General features: G+C 45.3%; 2 pseudogenes; both read left to right on the plus strand.

Moving 5' to 3' along the window:
• The first annotated feature begins 1794 nt into the window (after nt 1-1794).
• On the plus strand, nt 1795-2852 carry LOC120847673 (annotated as a pseudogene).
• Nucleotides 2853-4490: 1638 nt separating this feature from the next.
• On the plus strand, nt 4491-9557 carry LOC121048158 (annotated as a pseudogene).
• The last annotated feature ends 11119 nt before the right edge of the window (nt 9558-20676 follow it).

Consider the following 20676-nt stretch of genomic DNA (forward strand, 5'->3'; position numbering starts at 1 on the left):
GAGCTTTTCGAATGCTTCTTTTGTTACATTTCCATTTCTCCGAACTTTAGAGTTTATAATTTTTGTTCCGTTTTAAAATTTAGAAATCCGAAATAAATTGAAAACTTTTCGACACACATATGTGTTCTTCATTCAAAATAACTGCACCCACTTTTTTGGTCCGGTATATACGAGGTTGACGTCTTTGCGAGTGATAATGCGCCTGTCCCAGGACTAAACTTGAGCACAGTTCTTGTTTCGATAAAGTCGATCGCTCCTACGAAGTCGCCAGAAGAACGTTTCCTAACTGTCCCATTCGACCACTTCACCCTGTGCAATTCGTGGGAGGAAATGGTGTGGAGAGTGACATAAAAGCTTCAGCTGCAGTCTCCTTCCTCATGATACATTGGCGGGTTAATTGCTATGACTTTTATAAAGCACAACAATGCTGGCGCCAGAAAGTACAAATAGTATGGTATAAACTGGAAACCGGAAGAGTGGTTTTCTCATAACCCAGAAGTACTATGAGCCGTTGTGCTTGACGAACCTTGACGATATATTAGGTAAACCGGTTTTTGCCACCATAAATCGATGTTTAAAAAAAAAAGAAAACAACTAGAGGCGCCTCTTTCCAAAACAACTGAGCATGTTGTTTTAGAAATGTTTATACTTTTGTAGAATACCATCTTATTTTCTTTTTGCCTCCGTTTTCTATATCAGGAGTTCTTTGGATAAATACAAATTGGCAAGGGTTTACCAGGGACTGTTTTTTTTTAGATAATCCGATAAGGCGGATTTTTTGTCACAAGCAATGCATCACGTCAAAATGGGAAGAAACATTTTTCAAATTACCTAAAGTTTATTATTTTATATGAAAATAATCTCAGTGAGATTGGGCAACCGAGTAAACAAAGAAAGCAAGAGAGGGTATTACATTCAAACGCCAAGTTTCTCACAACCTTTTTGCATTCTTTTACGTGGTTATTGTGTTTGCTTTATAAGGTTTGCTCTAAACGTAAATTTATAAAAAAAAAAATATTTTGACTTGTATGTTTTGTGGAGTTTTAAAAGAAACAGTAACATTTTTTTAAACTCTTATTGGCAAGTACCCTCTTCACTGAAGATTCATTCAAATTGACCAGTATGTCGAAATGTCTGAATCGAATAATTTTGCGAACACTACACGGAAAAATAAATGAATAAGTAGACAGTGCGCGTTACGCTATTAACTAAATAATAGTATGGCTGTACAATCAAAGGAGATGTGTTCCTCATCAGATCCGCTTCTTTTTTAAAGGTAAGTAAAATAGGACGTCAACACATATGAAAGCCACCAGAAATGACGTGCACACCTGGGTTTCGTCGACATAACCGCTTTATGCCCGCGAGAGCATGCAGAATAAGGCAAAGTTGTTGTCCGTCTTTTTTGTTGTCTCGCAAACAATAAGGACCTCTTTGTTGTCCTAACCCTCGCCCTAACCCCAGGAGTGTTTTTAAAAAAACCTGACCACTTTGGGTGATTCTCGTGGTTTAAACGAACACTGTGTTATTTACAAATCTGATAACAGAAGTTCGACACTTCTTTTGTATTATACAATTCTCCGCCATTGAAACAATTTAAAATTCTTGTTCGACGTCGTCTTGTTTATATTCTGTCCCTTCTACATTTTTATGTTTCTCTTATAACTCAGCCTCGGGTTAATAGACCCTTCCCGAAATTGTTTCCGGCAACTGTGAGACGCTAGCTTTGGCGGTCTTGTGAAGTACGACAGGCAACGCTGGTTTGGAGGAAGAGCGGGGGGAGCGGCCATTGATATGGCGTCCGTCGTTGTCGCTGGTTCCGGTGCTGCTGCTACCAGCCTCCTATGGGCTACGAGTTTAAGTAAGATCTCTCAGGACTTCAAATCCGACAAGGTTGACGAGTACTACGCCGCCCGGAAAATGAGCGACGGTAACCGGCGGCGTAGTTACAAGTTCGTAACGGAAAGTTACCATGAGCCATCGTCGCTGGAAACGACATGTCTCAATGGGTGAGTTGACGATTCCACATTAGCGATCGGTGGTCGTTAAGTAGTCTACAGTCATTCTCTTTTAACTACCGCATATTGCGTACGCAGAAACGCGACCGCGTCGTGGTGCGCGGGCGGTGCTACCGAAGCCAAAGGAAGACCAGCAAGCCGTACAGCGTGTCGACAACGATCACTGCGGACGGCTCTATTTCGGAGTGCAGCTGCCAGTGCGCCGCAAAAGAAGGCCTTTGTAACCACGCCTTAGCCCTGCTGAGGCTAATCGTGCTCCTTAAGGGGCAAGGGTACACGGAAGCACCTCCCGAGGTGACGTGCACGGAGCTGCCTCAGCAGTGGCGTCGGCCCCGTGGTTCGCAAATCTGTGCTGCCAGCGTCGCGGAACTGGATTGGAGAAGTGCACGGGAAGGAGGACCTTCAAAAGCTCAGGGGTCAAGGCTGAACGACGCCAGAAAACGACCAAGAGACCTGGCTGGCATGCAGCAGGCCGTGCAGCGCCTGGGAAATGACCTCGGCAACCTCGGGGACTCCCCTTTTGCCAAGCACCTGCGGACTGTGCAGGTACTGGGCACAGCTTCGATGTTTGGACAAGTTCCCGAGGGCAGCCCCATCTCCTACCAGCAACCACTCACGCCACACGGGTTTGTGGTGCATGTGAGCCCAAACATTGCTCCCTGCGGCAGAGATGCCTCAAGCACAGCACTGCCCAGCTGGCCAGTTCTTTTCCCCCTGTCGGACACTTTCGGGCCCGGTGCACGGAGCCTCAGTGATGCCGAAAGGTTACTTTTTAAGGTATTATTCCAGCTTCCTTCATCGTCACATTCCATATTCAGTGACCAAAGAGTATGATACAGTTCATGTCTTGGTGGGTACTAAAATGAATTAGTATATATGAAATAGAGATATTTCACAATCTAATGGTAAAATTTGCATCAGTGACTACCTTCAATGAAACCATTAACAATAACTGAAAGTAAGGGTCATGGTAGTTTTCTTGACCATTCCACTTTTCACCAGACAGTCCCTGCACATTCATAACCGCAAGTTACTGTATATGTTTTTGTTTCTATTGATTTTATTTTTGTTTTTTAGTGTCGAACAGAAATCCCGCAAATTTCTTCCAAAACCTCGGGTTGTATCCGTAATCTGAAAAGACAGTGTCACAAAAAAAGAAATGGCAGAGAACAAGCTGGCATAGGAAGTCTGCGAAAAGATGGTAGCGCCGCCACGTCTTGGCAGTGCTATCTAACAGGATGGCTGGCTGCAACAGCGGGTAGTGAGCTTATTGCGTGCACGGTGAGCGGAACCCCGAAATGTCGAAAAACAAGGTTTTTCTTCGTGAACTGTGCACATTATTACAAAATTTTCCGCCCAGAACGAATCTTTTTAGTTTTTCGTCACACAAAATACTTCAAAGACAGGCAGTACTGCAGAAATCGGGAACAACTGAACCGTGTGTCAGTACTCGTCGGCTCAGTTGCTAGTACTAAAGCCTCTGGATTCCTGTCCAGCACGCGATGAGTAACCGATGAAGCTGCTTCATGCCAAACAAACAAAAGCCATGTGGCATCCACCAGTGGAGGACCACCTTTTTTGTAAGGGCACCAGGTCACCTCGGTTCCAACCTGCTGACCAGGGACTGCTTGTCTATCGTCTTGCCTCGGGGCCACGGAGGTAGCAGTCAAAAAGGCAGGGACTGCTTGTGGTCAGCCCTGGGAAAAGTAACCCAGCACAAGCCTCGAGGAGTAGGGTGCATCTATACCAGAGGGACGTTTATCGAGGCACCCTATCGAGGAGCAGCTTGGACGCCGCCTCCAATCTCTTTTGTAGTTACTGCAGCAACACATCGACACTAACCCTTTTGCACTAGCGGTGAGACTTGAAAACACAGAGCCACTAATTCGCACGCAGGCGAAAAATGTGCAAACTCAACAAGCTACCTCATCGTTATGTCCAGTTTGTCATACATTACTGCTGCAACAGCGAAAGCAACCAATTAAAATAGGAACGAAAACTATTTACGTTCAGTTTTGTAATCACAAGCATCCATGAATTTGTCACGTAGTAACTGTTGAGCTGTCGGATACACAACCAATTTGTAGAAGCATGTTTCGGCGAACCACTTCGCATCAGACTCACGGAAAACACACAGAGATAAGCGGAGAAACACGCAGGGAGTCGTGGACAAGCAATTACTTACGTTATGCTTGTAATCAAGCATTGACTCACTCCTGAATATATAGTAGCTGTCGAGCTGTCGTCGGACGCGCAACCAATTTGTAAAAGCACGTTCTGGTAAACCAGCGTGCCGCAAACTCATCACACAAAAACACAAACAGATAAACAAAGGAACACGACGGAGTGAAGGGGGCTCCGACTCAATCCAGGAGATGCAGCGCTGAACGCAGATAGGTTTTCGAATGCCAAGGAGATGCTCTGACGCACACTGAGGACCTTGAGTGGGAAGACTTGTGCTGCGAGTCGTGGATGGAGCATGTGCATACTATAAGGTGGGAATGGGAGTAACTCAGTGCTCATCCACTCCGCTGGTTTGGCTCCCACAGCGCAACGCCGATGCAACCATTGGCAGCGGAGCAGCACGTCCTCCTTTAGGTGCCACACGCTTCCTATAAATATCTTTTAATCCACCTTACAACAAATCTTCAATACATCTAATAAGCAAAAAAAAGCTCTCCTTGCTTAACTGATCTCCGAATTTCTGCTTGGGTCTAACCCTCTCATAGAAATCAAGGAGCACCTGCTGTCTTAGCCCCGGTACAGAGACTCCTGACTACATTCAGCCTTCAGTTGCCCATTATCTTGTCTTTGTCTACTTCGGAGCTGGTTCTCACTCCGGACCAAGCACGCCAGCTTGAGAAGGATAGCCGGCAGCAGTCGAAGGGCGCTACATGGAAGGCTGCTCGCACCAACAGACTCACAGCGTCCTCCTTCGGAGCTGTCCTGATTAGAGAATCGTGGACTGATGTCGGGCTTCGGAACCTCACTGAAGAGAAGGACTTGTCTCGAGTCAGGGCAGTCAAGTGAGTTCTTAACTTTTCTATGCAATGTAACTCTTTTAGAAGGTACATTACCCAGCTATTTTGGTCTTCCTCAGAGGAGAGTAGCTTGGCTATGCACGCGTGCAAAAATTCTCGCATTGAATCAAAGCTTTTATTTGATCCGTTCAGTAGAAGCTTCCTCGATTCCAAAGGAGCGTCTACTGAGTGGTCCAAACGGCAAACGGAGCTCTCAAACGGTGACTCTAGATATCAATGTTGATGTTCGAAGCTATTAAGCTGTACCAGGGCCTGTAAAAACACTGCAACCGGCGGAGTGCAAAACCTACCAACTTGTCAATCAACAGAGCGGAGATTAACACTACCGGTCCTATAGACCAATTCATGTTTACAAACAAACCAAAGCGCCCCTAGCGGACGCCACCGGTGCCGCACATGCACAATGGAGTGTGAGCAAGAAGCATGCCGTCGCCCATAAACAAACCATTTGGTATACGAGGTTGTCGGCGTCGGTGTGAGTCCCCATCCTCTTTCTCAAGCGTTGGAATTGTTGATTCTGCGTCTTCCTGGCAATGTCTGACTACTTGAGCGGCCTCAGCAAAATTACCAAGGGTTGTTACACTGCAAAACTTCGCGTGAATAATGTGGCGTGCGGCGATTAATTTTGTGTGGACGCCGCAGAATGGACGCTAAACCTTAATTCGGATGATGAGATTCTGCTCGCTATTTTCAGTCGCGAAATCACTCCGGCTGCAATATCGTGAACCGTAGCTGGGATGGTCGACGTCAATACTGAAAATCGCAAGCAGAATCAGACCAAGTGAATCAGGCATAACGAGTCGGTGATGGCCACGGGTAACAATGATAAATATCTCATTGTATCTATTGTTTACACCGAGCTTACTTACCCCAACCTACCTTCAAACTTAAAAGTCTTTTGAGGCCTGCACTTACTTCTGATCAGAATTACCGGGTCAATGTTTCGTCTACAAGATGCTGTCGTTTGAACGAGCAGACGACAACAAGCAGAAAAGTTTGAAAGAGCAGACGACAGTTCAAACGGTCAGGCGGTCGTTTGAACTTGAAGACGCTCTGAACATGGTCCGCAGGTGGTTCATACAACTTGGTGGTTTTCCCTCCTTCATGTTGGAACAAAACAAATAAATCTGACAACTATGAGTATCTGTGAATTCAACCCAAAGTGCTTCCCGCACAAGCAATCGTGGTCTGACGGCATCTGGTTTTCCTTCTTTGCGGCACCTATCCACTTTTCGGACGAACTGAGCAGGCACAAAACACATGAAAACTGACCTTCAAAACTTTCTTGAGTCTTTTGGTACAGCCACGGCGTTCTGAGGAGAAGGCGGGTTTTTGTATGGTTTCTTCCAAAAGAACACAGGAATGCACGTCCCGCATAGTAATTTCTGCGCACAGCTCCTGACCGGAAGTGCTCCCGACGCGCCACCACTGCACCGTTACGTAATGGAGCCGAGTTAGTGTATAGCTTTATACACCAGAGTCGGTTTGCTCGAAGCGCGGTTAGTGCTAACCGCAGCTAAAATTTAGCCAGAGTACCTAGGAGGGGGAATTTTAAGATCACTCGGCTTACCGGGTAGGGACTCAGAGAAAAATATACCTACAGACACTCAGTTTGACAAAATGGCTGCAGTTCTTGGCCCTGAAGCGATATATAATAGACGATTTGCTATTCTCCCAAGCGCCCCGGCCTGCGCGCGAGGAATTGTGGGAGAGTATGTCTCTCGCCTGGCCACTCTGCCTTGAGATCACATTGCCTTGTCGCTTGCCTCCTCTTAGTCCTCTGTTTTTTTATTCCATTACCTATTTTTATCTGTTCAAGTGTATTGTTTATTGCTTCTAAGTGTTTCTATTCTCTTCTGCACGCGATATTTCTTGTATATATAATACTTGTGTCTTTATTTTTTTCTTTTTCAACGGAAGTGCCGACAGACAACACGCCGCTTCGCTCGTCTTTCCCCGGGTGAGTATTACCATTGCTACCGATTAATATCGTGCTGTTAGCTGTTCATTTTGACCCGCGTGCAGTCTAGAAGAGCTGTTTATGAACACCCGCGCACATGTCATAGGGGTAGGTAGAGCTCTGAATCAACAATCGCAACGCGAGAGCCCGGTGCGCTCCAATTTGGCCGCCCGCACTCGCTCCGTTAACTTGCACTGTAGTGCGTGCCTTCGAGTGCCGCTTACTTGACCAAGATACAGCACGCCGCTTTGTCGCCGCGAATCATTTGTCCGAATGCCTGCAAAACCGTGGCACCGTTCGGCATATCCAATGCTGCAGCGCCTGACAACTGCACGCAGCGGCGGGCAGTTGTCAGCACTTGAAAAAGGCTGTTTGCAACTGACAACCGCTTAGCAGATAGATTAAGAAGGCATACCATAAGCGCATACAAGTTGCGACGTTGAACCAGTGGCGGGTGTGAAGGGCTCGCGCCGCAACGTGCAGTCGTCAGGCGCCGCAGCGTTGCATATGCGTCAGCTTTGCAAACATTTGGACAAATGGTTCGCGGCGACAAAGCGGCGTGCTGTATGTTGGTCAAGTAAGCGGCACTCGAAGGCATACGCTACAGTGCGAGTCAACGGAGCGAGCGCGGGCGGCCAAATCGCAGCGCACTCGGCTCTCGCGTCGCGATTGTTGGTTCAGAGCTCTGCCTACCCCTATGACATGTGAGCGGGTATTCATAAACGGCTTGTCTCGACTGCACGCGGGTCAAATTGAACCAAAATTAACAGCTAACAGCGCGACAGGAATCGGAAGCAACGGTATACATACTCACCAGGGGAACGATGCGCGAAGCGGCGTGTTGTCCTGTCGGCACTCCCGTCGAAAAGGGCGAAATAAAGACAAAAATACTATATATATATATATACAAGAAATATTGTGCGCAGAAGAAAATAGAAACACTTAGAAGCAATAAAAAATACACTGGAATAGATAAAAAATAGGTAATGGAATCGAAACACAGAGGATTAAGAGGTGGCAATGCAATCTCAAGGCAGAGCGTCCAGGCAAGGGACAGTTTCTCCCACAATGCCTCGCGCGCGGGCCGGGGCGCTTGGGGGATTTCGCAAAAGGTTTATTCAGTGCACATTGTTTATTTGCAATGTCAATTCATGTTGTCATGGCAAGCGAAATGACCTGAAGAAAGATGACAGAAGCTGACGGCAGCTTGCCGGCTCTCCTTCGTAATCACTGTCTAGGTTTAAGTGACCCTGTGAAGGCTATCTTCAGCTCTTTAGGCCATCAGGGTAGGCACAAAAAGACATTGTAAAACCTTTGTCACGCTTTAATGATTCACAATACGGCTATAAAGGATCATGCTCAACACTTCAGAAATATAAGTCACGTCCCAATAAAAATTGGCCTTGTCATAGCCTCCCCCACTCCTTCCGCATCTGCGACGCGGCAAATGCTTAAGCCTAACCGCAATGCGTCGACGAGAAAGGCGCTCTCCCACAAGTTTAATTAATCTGATACACCACTGCAGTAAATCGTTTCCGAACTTGTTCATCTCGATTAAACGAGTTGCAGAGCACATGCCCTCACTCTTCCCGACCACAGTCTGCACGAAAATCCAGTCTGTTTGGTTTCGGCGCCTAGTTATGTTTGGTGTCCGGTTGCCTTTGGCGTCTCGTATGACATTTGGCATTTCATATAGCGTTCGGCATTTGTGCATGTGTCACACTTTCATACCCTAATAGCTGAGAGGTCAACCTGCGAGCTGGAAGGATCACTTGGGAGTTCGGAATGTAGCCATCAAAGAGAGGATTAGCAGATGACCATAAAATGAAACATAAAGAGCTGTTGAATATTTGTCCCCAAAACAGTCGGAACCCAGACCTGTGATGTTTTGTCCTGTCATCTTCTGTAACAATGCTGGTCGTGCCCTTTGCCTATAATCTTTTTAAAATATTTTTCAGTAGAGCAGGGATTGTTCATTTTTTATTCTCTCTCTTGGGAGTGAAGGTTCCTGATAACAGCATTTTTGCTGTTCTTGTTTATTTCAGGCATGGTATCACCCAGGAGCCCCATGCCGTGAGGCACTACGAAAAGACTCTGCGGTCTCGTGGTCACCAGATCCAGACCACCTGCTATGGCCTCATGGTGAACCCCTCTTCGCCATGGTTGGGAGCGTCCCCAGACAGGCGCGTTTTTGATCCAGCCGAGACACCCCCTCACGGGGTTGTCGAGGTCAAGTGCCCCTACACTATGTGGAACTGTGACACTCCTGACTCCAAGAGCTTTTCTGTAGTAAAGGATGCCGCAGGCGTATACAGGCTAAAGCGTGACCATAGCCATTATTACCAGCTATTGTGACAGATGGCCCTTTTTGGCGTCACCTGGGGAGATTTTGTGGTATATTGTAAGAACTTCTTGATCATAGAACGGATTCGATTTTGCCCTTCTAGCTGGATTAAGTGCAAGGAGGTGCTCGACAAGTTCTATTTTGAGACTCTACTACCCTATCAAGTGGGTAGGCCAGACCAGTGGGAACTTTGACCTGGTCAAGAGGGTGCTAGTTAGGTTACAAGAATAACTGACAGAAAGCAAAAAAAGTATGAATGCAGAATAGGCTATGTTTGCAACCAACAGAAGAAGCATTTATTAACAAAACTGGACAGTTGGAGAGCCTTTGCCCACCGCATAACTGTCCGTGCAACCGTCGGGGCTTGTCGGCGATTGTTTACACTGCCACTTGGGTACACGCCTCAACCTGCTTTGGTAATTTTCAGTACCTTTCTTAGTGTATTTCCTAGAACACTCTGTGTACTGTTGTCGAGACCATGAGGTTTCAGTCATTTCGCATTGATTTAAACTACAAAAATATCGGACAGTACCTCAAAAAAAAAAACTAATACAGGATAAGAGATGGTTCCAACTTGCAACATGGGCATTTATTGACAAACTATGACAGTTGCAGAGCCTTTCCTTATTACGTAACTGTCCTGTCAACCGTTGGGGCTTGTCGGTGAATGTTTCCACTGCCAGTTGAAAACACGCCTCAACCTGCCTTGGGTTATTTTTGCTACCTTTCTTAGTGTTTTTTCGAGAACATTGTTTGTTTGTTGTCGAGACTATGAGCGCTCATTCATTTCACATTGATTTAGCCAACAAAAATATCGGCCAGTAACTAAAAACAAAATTAATACAGAATAAGTGTTCCAACTTGCAACATGGGCATTCATTGACAAACTACGGCAGTTGCAGAGCCTTTCCCCATTGCGTTACTGTCCGTGCAACCGTTGGGGCTTGTTGGCGAATGTTTGCACTGCCAGTTGGGTACATGCCTCGACCTGCCTTGGTCATTTTCCTTCCTTAGTTTATTTTCGAGAACATTGTTTGCACTGTTGCAGGGACCATGAGCCTTCATATTGTTTGCTTTGATCTTTGATTTAGGGAACTGTTAGCAGTGTATAACGTAATGTGCACCAGCCCAGCTGTGTAAATTCTGTAAAATATTAGCAGTGTAGCCTTTGTAAATAAAGTGATATAGGGAGGTACAAGTCTACCTCATTTTTTTTTGTTTAGTTGCAACTTGAAACGGCAGAGGAATAACGCATGAAGGCACGCTGTTTCAGTGCATACCTTGCATTCAAATACTGTCTCTTTATTCATGACAAAAGACTATTCACAAAGTGGCAAAGCATTTACTTCACACTGACATTTACTTACTGAGGGTAGACATATCACTGTAGAAAGAGGAGCTTTTTCTAAAAGAGCCAAATGCTTTAGTCATTAGAGGCTCTCATCAGAGGACTTTGGAAGTTGGTGAGAGCCACGCAAATCGCCCACATTTCGCTGACAACTGGAGCAAGTGAAATTTGAACCGGCCGGTCAAATATATGGAAATTCTTAATCCTTTGAATTCGTCGTTCCACGTGTATGCGAAGAGAAGCTATCTGTTCTGTCTCCTTTACCTCTTTAGTCGTAAAGTGACCTTTACGAAGGAAAGGGGGTATATTCAGTTGAACATTGATGTTTTTCAGCATCTCCTTTGTCCTAAAACCCTTATCAGCCATCACTGAGTCGCCGTCATCAAAGGGCAGCTTGAGGAAACCACTTTTTTCTACACATTCCTTGTCTGACATTGAACCGGTGAACAACTCAGAGATGAATGTTACTGTCCCATCGGGAGAAATGCCGATCAACACCTTAAACGTGTTTGTAGATTTATATGGAGAAAAAGTAGCCGATTGCAGCACGAGCGAGCTTGAGGCTTCGCATTTTACCTCGGTTGCATCTAAGATGACCCTTGTCGTTGGGTAGCGTTTTTTAAATGCAGGTGGCATCGCGTCATCCACAGCCGCCCTTGGCAGCCACAGGTGCAGCTGACCGAAGTGTACATACACATAGCTTATCCACGTTATACACACCTTTGACACTGTGGCCTTAGAAGCTCGAAAGCGGTAAGCAAGATCTCTTTCAAAGAGTCCAAGCCGGAGGCGGACGAGTAGCAAAAAGAACTGCTCAGCGGGAGAAAAAATCGAGCGCCTTCCGGCTTTTCTGGCTTTGTCACTGTACGTGGTGGACCAAACTTTTACATTCTCGCCGTCCTCACCTGGGTCTAAGAAGCTTAAAAGACGCATGAAGTGATCATGGCTTGGAAGGCCGGTGTAGAAGAGTACATCTGCTGGGCTGTCCTTAAAACAATCGATGCAAAATCTGCGACTTGATTTTGCCTCTAGTGTTTTACACTGTTGTAGCAAAAGCTCAAGCTCCCTTTGGCACTTAAACAGGGCATGCTTAGTTTCTTTAAGTTCTGCTTTATGTTTCTCTAAAGAGCTACACTTGGCGAGAGCAGCCTGAAGCTCTGCTTGGGCATGGTGCAGGGTGTCTTCAGTTTGTGTTAACTGGTCTTTGCACCTGTTCAGTTGAATCTGCAAGTTTTTTATAACCTCTGCTTGGGATGCAGTCTGTTCCTTCAGGCATCGTAAGTCAGTGATAGGCACCAACTCAACTATGGTGTAGTCCGTAGGGAGGTTGGTGGCAAAAGTTTCAGTCACGTCTATATCGGTGGCGTTGTCGGCCATCGAGGAGTCGCGGGTTGCAACTGAGGCGGCGGTCGTGTTAGTGATGATTTCAGTGCCGTGTTCATTAGCGGCGTTGTCGACGTCGCAGGTGCCATCAATGTCAGCGGCAGCGTTCACTGTGTCGGCGATCACGTCCCTTCTGTCCTCGTCGGAAGCACTCTCCTCATCGGAGACCGCGTAGCTGGTTTCGTTTTCGTCAGTGTCGACTGCAGCGTTCATTGTGTCGACCACCGCGTCCCTTCTGTTTTCGTCGGCAGAACTGTCCTCAACTGCGACATCATAACTGGTTTGGTTTCCGTCAACGTCGACACTTTCGTTAAGTGTCGTAGCACTCGTTGAAGCTTCGCTGGCGACGCCGTTCGCGCTGGTGTAGTCTGTTCCATCTTTTTCCGCTGTAGGAATCTTGCGTGTAGGTGGCATCCTTTGAAGGGGCGCCTTCCTCGGGGGTCTTTTCGCTACGTTAAATGCAAACACGCTTGGCACAATATCTTGTTTCAAGTAGCGATGACCACAAGCGATATTTGACAGATAGTCTTTTTCTTGAAAATGTCTTGAACACACCTTTGTGAACTTCGAAATGGTGAAGTGCTTTCCCTCATCTCGTTTTATGGCAATCAACCATTTTTTCCGCAAAACAGGGTTCCTCGGAAGAGCAAAGAAAGACACCTGGAAAACAATAATGATAACAGATGTTAACCGGGGCTCAGCGGAATGAAGCTCATGCTTCAAAGTAGCGGTGCAGCGCATTTTGAAGTTCTACGCATATACGCGAAACGTTTTTTCACGAATTGGTAATCTCGTGTGCTTTATACTTCGTTTCACCGTAGCATGGACTATTGTTGGCCGCACGTGCTAAAAGCGACACGTCGGCGGCTGCGCGAGCGCCCGTGCAGCGCAAGTACCGTCTCGCGCTAGCTTAGCCTCTGCGGTCAGTCCATGCTAAGATGAGACGATAGACGAATTAGCAAAACAAAATATCTCACCTTGTCTCCGTGATCATCCCTCACGCCTCTCTGCTTACAGAGGGGCACACAGCAATGAAACGGCATCTTACGGGTACAATCGGAACGGCGGCGACAGCTGCAGGAACACACTCGCTATGCACTCGCTTCCATCTGTCGTTATATCAATGGCGGTCGGCGATTGCCAGCGTGTTGCCAGCAGCGCCCGCGCGTTGTTTTGAAATCCTACCGCTAGATGGCGTGGAATTTGTGGATCGGTCTATTACACGTGGTTAATTTTCCTTCATAATTCTAAGAAAGTCACTTCCGGTCAACCCTACTGTGGCTGTATGTCGTACCTTACTTGTGTAACCTGTCTCTGCGTCAGCGTGTTATACCACATGTCCATGTGAGAAAAACATTTATAACTCGATTTAAAGATAAAAATACCTTCAATCATATTCTGGAATTTCTATAAATTGGCCTCGCCTTGGGCCCTGACTTACAGCAAATGTAGGGGAAATCATAAAGGACCTGCTTCTCAGAGTCAAAGCAGGACTCAAATAAATGGTCCCATACTGCTGAAAGTTTTATGTTTAGATAAATGACAGTAGAAATCTGCAATGACTGTAGGGCGTCTTTCAGGAAAGACTGAGGAGGTAAATTTATGTGCGAAAATATCTTCGTTCCTGACGCATTTATTGAAGCGTTAGTGTTTCTATTCGTTCGCGAATCTGACTGTTTTTCTAAATACAACACTTTAGTTTTCTTTTTACACCTGTTCTACCATATATTTTAATTTGCATTATCTTTCGCCACACGAGTATGTTTATTCAGCGGAGAAAATAAACTCTTATTTTTCTCCTTCGCCACTTACGGAGTAGGTTCTTTACTGACCGAACACAGTCATATAATGAACCCTTTGCAATGTGCGAGAGCTAGAACAAGCTCTCAATGTAAAGGTGATGTCCACACCGGGGCCAGACACACTGCACGGTGCTATGCTTCAAAAGTTGTCACGTCCCTTGCTCAGAACCCTTGTCCTTTTTTATCTCTCTGTGGGAGAAGGCATGCTTTCCCCAGGCATGGAAGCGGGCTCACATTATACCGCTTCTGAAACATGGCAAAGACGCTACACTCTCTTCTAGTTACAGACCAATAGCCTTCACTTGCTGCTCGGGGAAAACACACGAGAGACTGATTAACAGCCGGTCAATGTACCTTTTAAAAAGAGATAATCTCTGAAAATAACCAGTGTGGCTTTCGTTGCGGACTATCCGTAGTTGATCACTTGGTTCGCATGAAAACAATAATCCGCGAAGCATTCGTACATAAGCAACAATGCGTCTTTGTTTTCTTTGACTTAGAAAAAAATATACATTATCTTATGGAGGTTTGGAATGCTTAAAGAACCTTACGGCTATAGTATTCGGGGCCCAATGCGGAAGTGTATTGGAGACTTTTTGACGGACAGGACATTTCATGTTTGACTGGGCTTTACTTTGTCAGATCCATTTGTTCAAGAAAACAGGGTTCCTCAGGGTTGCATTCTAAGCGTTAACTGGTTTTTGCTCAAGTTAATTCCGTTGGCAGAATGCCCCCGTCTTCCATCTCATACTCACTTTACGCAGACGATCTTAGATCTCGTGTTCCTCTTGTAACAGTTTCACCTGTGAACGTCAACTTCAGTTTGTCCTAAACAAACTAGGTGCACTCTCAAAAAAAAAAAGGCATATTCTTACGCCCCTTGTCCCATCTACAACACCCCAAAACTTCAGTTCGACGCACAGCGCGCTGACGTCAAACCGACGGCCCCAACTTTCGCGCGTGGCTTGATAACTGAGTGGTACAACTTATTAAAACAGCTAATGTACGTGTTACTTCCTACAGAAAAAAGGATGGGGGTTTTCTTGGCCCTACTGCAAAACCGCAGTGTTTCTTCCTGTAGTCTTCGGTACGTACTTTAGCTGTTTATTGAGGTATAGATGACCGTTGTCAAGCCCCTCGCAAAAGATGGAGCCGTCTGTTTGACATCAGTGCACTGCAGGTCGAACTGAAGTTTTTGGTTGTCGTATATGGGACAAGGGGAGTAGGAATATACCCTCCTTTTTTTAGAGTCTCGTGGTGCAGACTAAATGGTTTTAGGTTTTCTCCAGAGAAAACGGTTTGTGTGCCATTTTCCTTCCGCCGCGGCCACCTTTGAATCAAAACCTCGATCTAAAAGTCATGTGGTCGCCTGTTAACGGTGAGCACAAATTTTTGTGTGAGATCTTTGACAGGAGACTCACTTTTATTTTCCACTTGAAGTGTCTTAAAAAAATCCCTGTAAATTATGAACCTCTTAAAGGCCTTCGCACACAAGATTTGGGTATCAGCTAGAAGATGTCTGCTGCGCCTATACAATTTCCTTGTGCGATCCCGTATTGTATATAGCGCTATGGACATGCAGCACAGATATGGTGAATTATTGCCCAATGGCTGGAACTGGCCCTTTGGCCAGTGGCCAGACAGTGGCCATTCATCGGCCAATGCTTGGCCGATGGCTGATGGCCAGTGGCAATTGGCAATTGGCCAATGGCCAGAGAAGGGCCAATCATCGACCAATGACTGGCCATTGTCTGGCCACTGGCCAAATGACCATTTCCAGCCATTGGCCAATGATTGGCCAAATCTGTATTGCTTGAGGTAGTGTATCAATCAGCGCGACAATCGGCTACGAAAATGTTAGATTCAGTGCTCCATCATGGATTTCGACTAGCCACGGCTGCTTTCCGTAGATGTCTCGTTTTGAGTATATAAGCCGAGCCCAACGAGTTTTCGTTGAATAAAGTATGGCCATATCTAAGTTTGACATATGCCTGCAATATTTTAGCTATCCATTTTGCCAACTATAGATTCTATAAAACGTGCAAGGTTCTCTCCCCTTTTCAAAAGCAAGCCCAGCATTATGCGGCAGACTATCATACGTATCTTCCTATTTCTCCTGATGGATTGTACCTATTTTTACCAGTTGACTTTATTGCTCTCTGAGAGATACTGACGGTTTGGTGCGATTGGTCTCTTACAATTTATAATGTGCACTGTGTTTACTTCGGTGGCTATCCTGCAAGGTGTTAAAAAGCTGCAGACAAACTATGCTGATTATTGTCAGTTGTATACCGATGGTGCTGAGGTTCAATCCTTCACAGGATGTGCCGCGCATTTTGATAGTTTTTCTAGAGCTAAGCGCCTTAATCGGATCGCCAGTGTCTTTAGAGCAGAACTGTATGCAGTGTTGTTAGCAGTTGACCATACTGGACTGAAGAGAAGAGTAATGTCGATTTTATATGTAGACAGGTAAAGAGTAACCACTGTAATTAAGTCCCTCAAAAACACCAAGAATATGCGTGAACAGCGTGTGTGTGCCACGATTAATCATGCATTGCAGAACGGGCATTATATTATACTTTGCTGGATTCCGAGTCATGTAGGTATATTGGCTGATGAGAAAGCTTATAGGGTCTCTTCTTTCTCCAGGGACTTTCGGCAGTTAGGAGTCTCCTTACCATTCCAGAATATTAAACCGATCGTGAGAGCATCAGTTTTTCAGAGATGGCAAGCAGAATGGGACAAAAAACTTGACAATGAGTTTCACTTCACGAAGCCTATTTTTAGATTGTGAGAGAGTGACTCTTTAAAAAGCGGATTCCATGAGGTATTATTATGTCGCCTTCGCATAGGCCATTCCTATATAACCCACAAATATCTCCTTTTTGGAGAAGATCCACCACCATGTATACACTACGGGGATGTTTTTTTTTTTTTTTTTTTCATCCTACACATTCTATGAATTCGTCCTGGTCTTGATGAAAAATGGCGGCAACATTTTTCTAAATTGTTTAAATATACCTTTTCACCCTGTTTTTTTTGTTTACTAGGACATCACCCTCTTATCCCACTTGAACATGTACTCAGTTTATTTCTAGCACTGGCTTTTTACACCAGCTTTAATACCCGTAATAATGGCAAGCGACATCCTATTTCAACTATAATGTGAATTAACAACCCGGTTTGGCGCACTTTCACCTAAGTAGCATTTTGCGCCATAAAACCTCCAATCATCATTAACTGACCGAACTCAACGGTATTAAAGTAAACTAACCACTTCAAGTTTAGGAAAATAAATCGCATAGTGAATTTGATGTGTATTTATTGCGAGAGCGCATGTGTTCGAACTTTTCGGATTAGTTCCACTTGTAGATAGAAATAAATTTAGCTGTTGAACAAATTGAAGGCGAGGCAACAAATTGGTTGACTGTGTCCTCCTTACTACTTGGTACAAGCGACAGTTCATTAAAGGTTTTAGCATGCCCATAAAGTTTCGACCAATCTTGGGCCAAAATAGAACCATTGGCTAAATCGTCGTTTTATGAAAAACTCCTACGTTCTTTGGAAACATTATGAGGACGAGTTCATCTGCGCGTAAGTCACGGTGAGGTCTAATGCGTCGCACATCTGTCTTCTGCAACTGTGTGTGAAACACCAACACCTGAGGGCGGTAGGTTTTCCAGGCTGTGGTGACGGGCCATTGAAAGCTATGCATTCCTTGGATTATTTGTAATTACCGTAACGGTCGTCTCCTAAGCTCCTAAGCCTTGTGGGAGAGGAGAGTATTGCGAACGTACACGATTTGAGCAGAAAATTTTGGGCTTTTAAATAGTTTAATTTATCCGCAGTTCAGTCGTTTCTATAGCCTTTTGTTTTAAACGTTTATGTCGAGCAAACAGTTTCAGTTGCTCAGGTAAAGCAATACATAAATCCTAGGCGTGTCAGCACGCCTTAAAGGGCAACTCCGCTTCTTTTCCAGGAAGTGCAAAACTATACAGTTCTCTTTGTTATCATCTACAAAACCCCCATGGCAAATATTAAGACGGAATTCCGCCTAGAAGTTCATTAAAATCGGTGTCAAAGTTTAACACGCACGAATCCGCTGGTTTTGGATGAGACGTGCGGGCCAGACAACACTGCCCGGCTGCATTTCCGCTTCCTCCAAATTCATTCTACCGGCACGTCCGTTACGTCATCAAGCATGTACAGCTTCTTTTTTTTTTTTTTTTCAATTTTGTTTTCTATCCCGGGGAGAGCACGGGTGGCGCCAGCGCCGTGCTCTCCCCGGAGAGAGAAGCTGCTTTTGTAAGAATTTTGAGTGACAGGTTAATCCTCTATAATCTTCTGGGGGGAAAATAGCGACGCCTGTGCTAATCCAGGAGGCACAAAGGAGGATCCTGATAAGAGGGGAGCTCCTTCTTCCCCTTGTATATCACGTGGGTGTACATGCTTAGTGATGCCGAATATACAATGTTGTCCGGCTTTGCCACCGTTTCGGTTTCGGTTTGTGATCATGGCTAGAGTAAAATTACACGAAAAATATTTTATTTTTTGCGAAACAAAGGATTGGGGATTGTTTTTGAGTGCTTCAAAAAGCAAAATCGGCCACTATCTCAAAATTTTTGAAATTAAGCGGAGTTGCCCTTTAAGTATACCTCTCCAAGTGTTTCATAAAAGGAAAAAAAAAACTGGTATACATGTTTGCAAGTCCGGCTTCAGGGCGCTGCCATCGGGCGGCGGAGAAAAGCTCACCGGAGAAAAGCTCACCGGAGAAAAGCTCACCGGAGATAAGCTCACCGGAGATAAGCTCACCGCAAAACCGGCAGATACGGAGAAAAGCTCACCGGCCTTTGAGCTGATATGGAAAAAAGCTCACCTTTCTTTTTTTTAGATTAGCGGATTTTGCGTTAAACGTGGCAATTTAACAGAATTCGCATTCATCACTTCATTAAAAATAAATCATCCTTTTTGTAATTTCTTGAAGCTACTTGCGCATATTTACTAATTCCTCAGAAATCGGTAATCTCCCATTTTGTACATTAATGAAGTCGCAAGGGGTTATAAAACCAGAACATCGTACACCGGTAAACGAGACAACAATTTATTGACAGCTGAGGGTGCGCCGTCGGTAGCTCTGTCAGATAAAGAGGTGCGTTTTTTTGCGAGCTAATATGAATAGCGGTGGGGTGAACCGTTTCAGCTCCAAATATTATGTAGTGCCTAATATATAAGTAGGTGTTTGTTGATGTAATCAGTGGCGGCTAAGCTGTTCTTTTTCTGTTAATTTGACTAACAAACCTTTAGTTTCGAGAACAGCTTCGTCCTGTCGTGTTTGACCTATATAAGAAGACAACTTCTTATATAGGTCAAGAGTAACAACGGTGCCAGTGTGCAGCTCTGAAGGTCATGGGTGGTTCGCTGCGGAAGGGCACTTTCACGCAAAGGCAACGTGTGAAAACACCAGCACGAACGGCTAGAAAACGTTCATGTCCGTACAAGAAAGAAGCCTCGATATCCTACTGTCTGTTTTATCCTGTTTTCAAAGGTTAACAAAAGCCTCAAAGAGAATTTCAGGCACAGAGTTGTTGCGCATGCACTTTCGAATTTTGGGCATTTACAGTTTTGATTTTTAGGTCTTAGGCAGACATTATTAAGTTTTCGAACTTTTTCCTGTTCTTCAAGTTTATAAAGTTTTCAGTTAGGCTTTAGTTGCCAAGAAAGTAAGCCATAGAAAACACTCGCCCGCAATTATTAATTTGGGAGCAGTATACCTAAAAATGTTTATCAAATATTATATTAAATGACGTTTTCTTTTTTTACAAAGCTGACGAATTTTAATGACAAGAAATTTATACATGTTGCGCATAATCACGCAGCCTTCATATAAAAAGAAGAAAAAAATATCGATGAGCTTTCCTCCGCATACGCTCAATGGCCGGTGAGCTTTTCTCCGCATCCGCCGGTTTTTCGGTGAGCTTTTCTCCGGTGAGCTTATCTCCGGTGAGCTTTTCTCCGGTGAGCTTTTCTCCGGTGAGCTTTTCTCCGGGATTCCTGTGCTGCCATCTTGCTTAGCTGGGGTGCGCTTGGTCGAGTCATAATCCGATTACGAAGCCTTGCTAAGGCGTCGTAATTGGATTACGGCCGCGCCCAAGAGCGCACCCCACTGAGGAAGATGGCGGCGCCCTGAGACCGAACTAGCAAACGTGTATACCATGGGAGCAACTCGGGAATCCAAAGCGTTGGCCCAGGACGACCGACCGCCTGTAAAATCGCCAGTGGCCATTTTCACCGCGAGGAGGCCGAGGGGGCAAGTTTGCATACCCGAGGGGGGGGGGGGGGGGGGGGGGAGAGAAAACCGGGTATGGTTAAAATAAATAGGTACTTATATGGTAAGCGGTAGGCTCAGGCGTAAGTCTTCAGTCAGTCACATTTTATATGAATACATCATCGGGATGTCTCTTCAGAGCAGGTCCATTCTGCAAAAACTTCAATATATCTTTAAATGCCCTTTTTTTAGTTCGGCGTGGTACATACAGTAACGAAAAAATCTTAGATAGTCGAGTACACTCTAAGAAAAAAGTTGGCCTCAAGGGACTAACGGCAGCATTTGGTCCTCTGAACTCCCAGTTGCTCCTCGAAAGGACCATCTAGCTGAAGCTAGGTACCGTGCGCAAAAGCTGGGGACTAACTGCGCTCGACTGGGACCAACCGATACGCGAGCGCGAGCAAAAGCCTCCATTAGTCTCCCTCAGACAGGGTGCATCTGTATGATTTAGCCCC

Source organism: Ixodes scapularis, unplaced genomic scaffold (assembly GCF_016920785.2).
Source record: "Ixodes scapularis isolate PalLabHiFi unplaced genomic scaffold, ASM1692078v2 PGA_scaffold3__209_contigs__length_174095766, whole genome shotgun sequence".
Lineage (NCBI taxonomy): Eukaryota > Metazoa > Arthropoda > Arachnida > Ixodida > Ixodidae > Ixodes > Ixodes scapularis.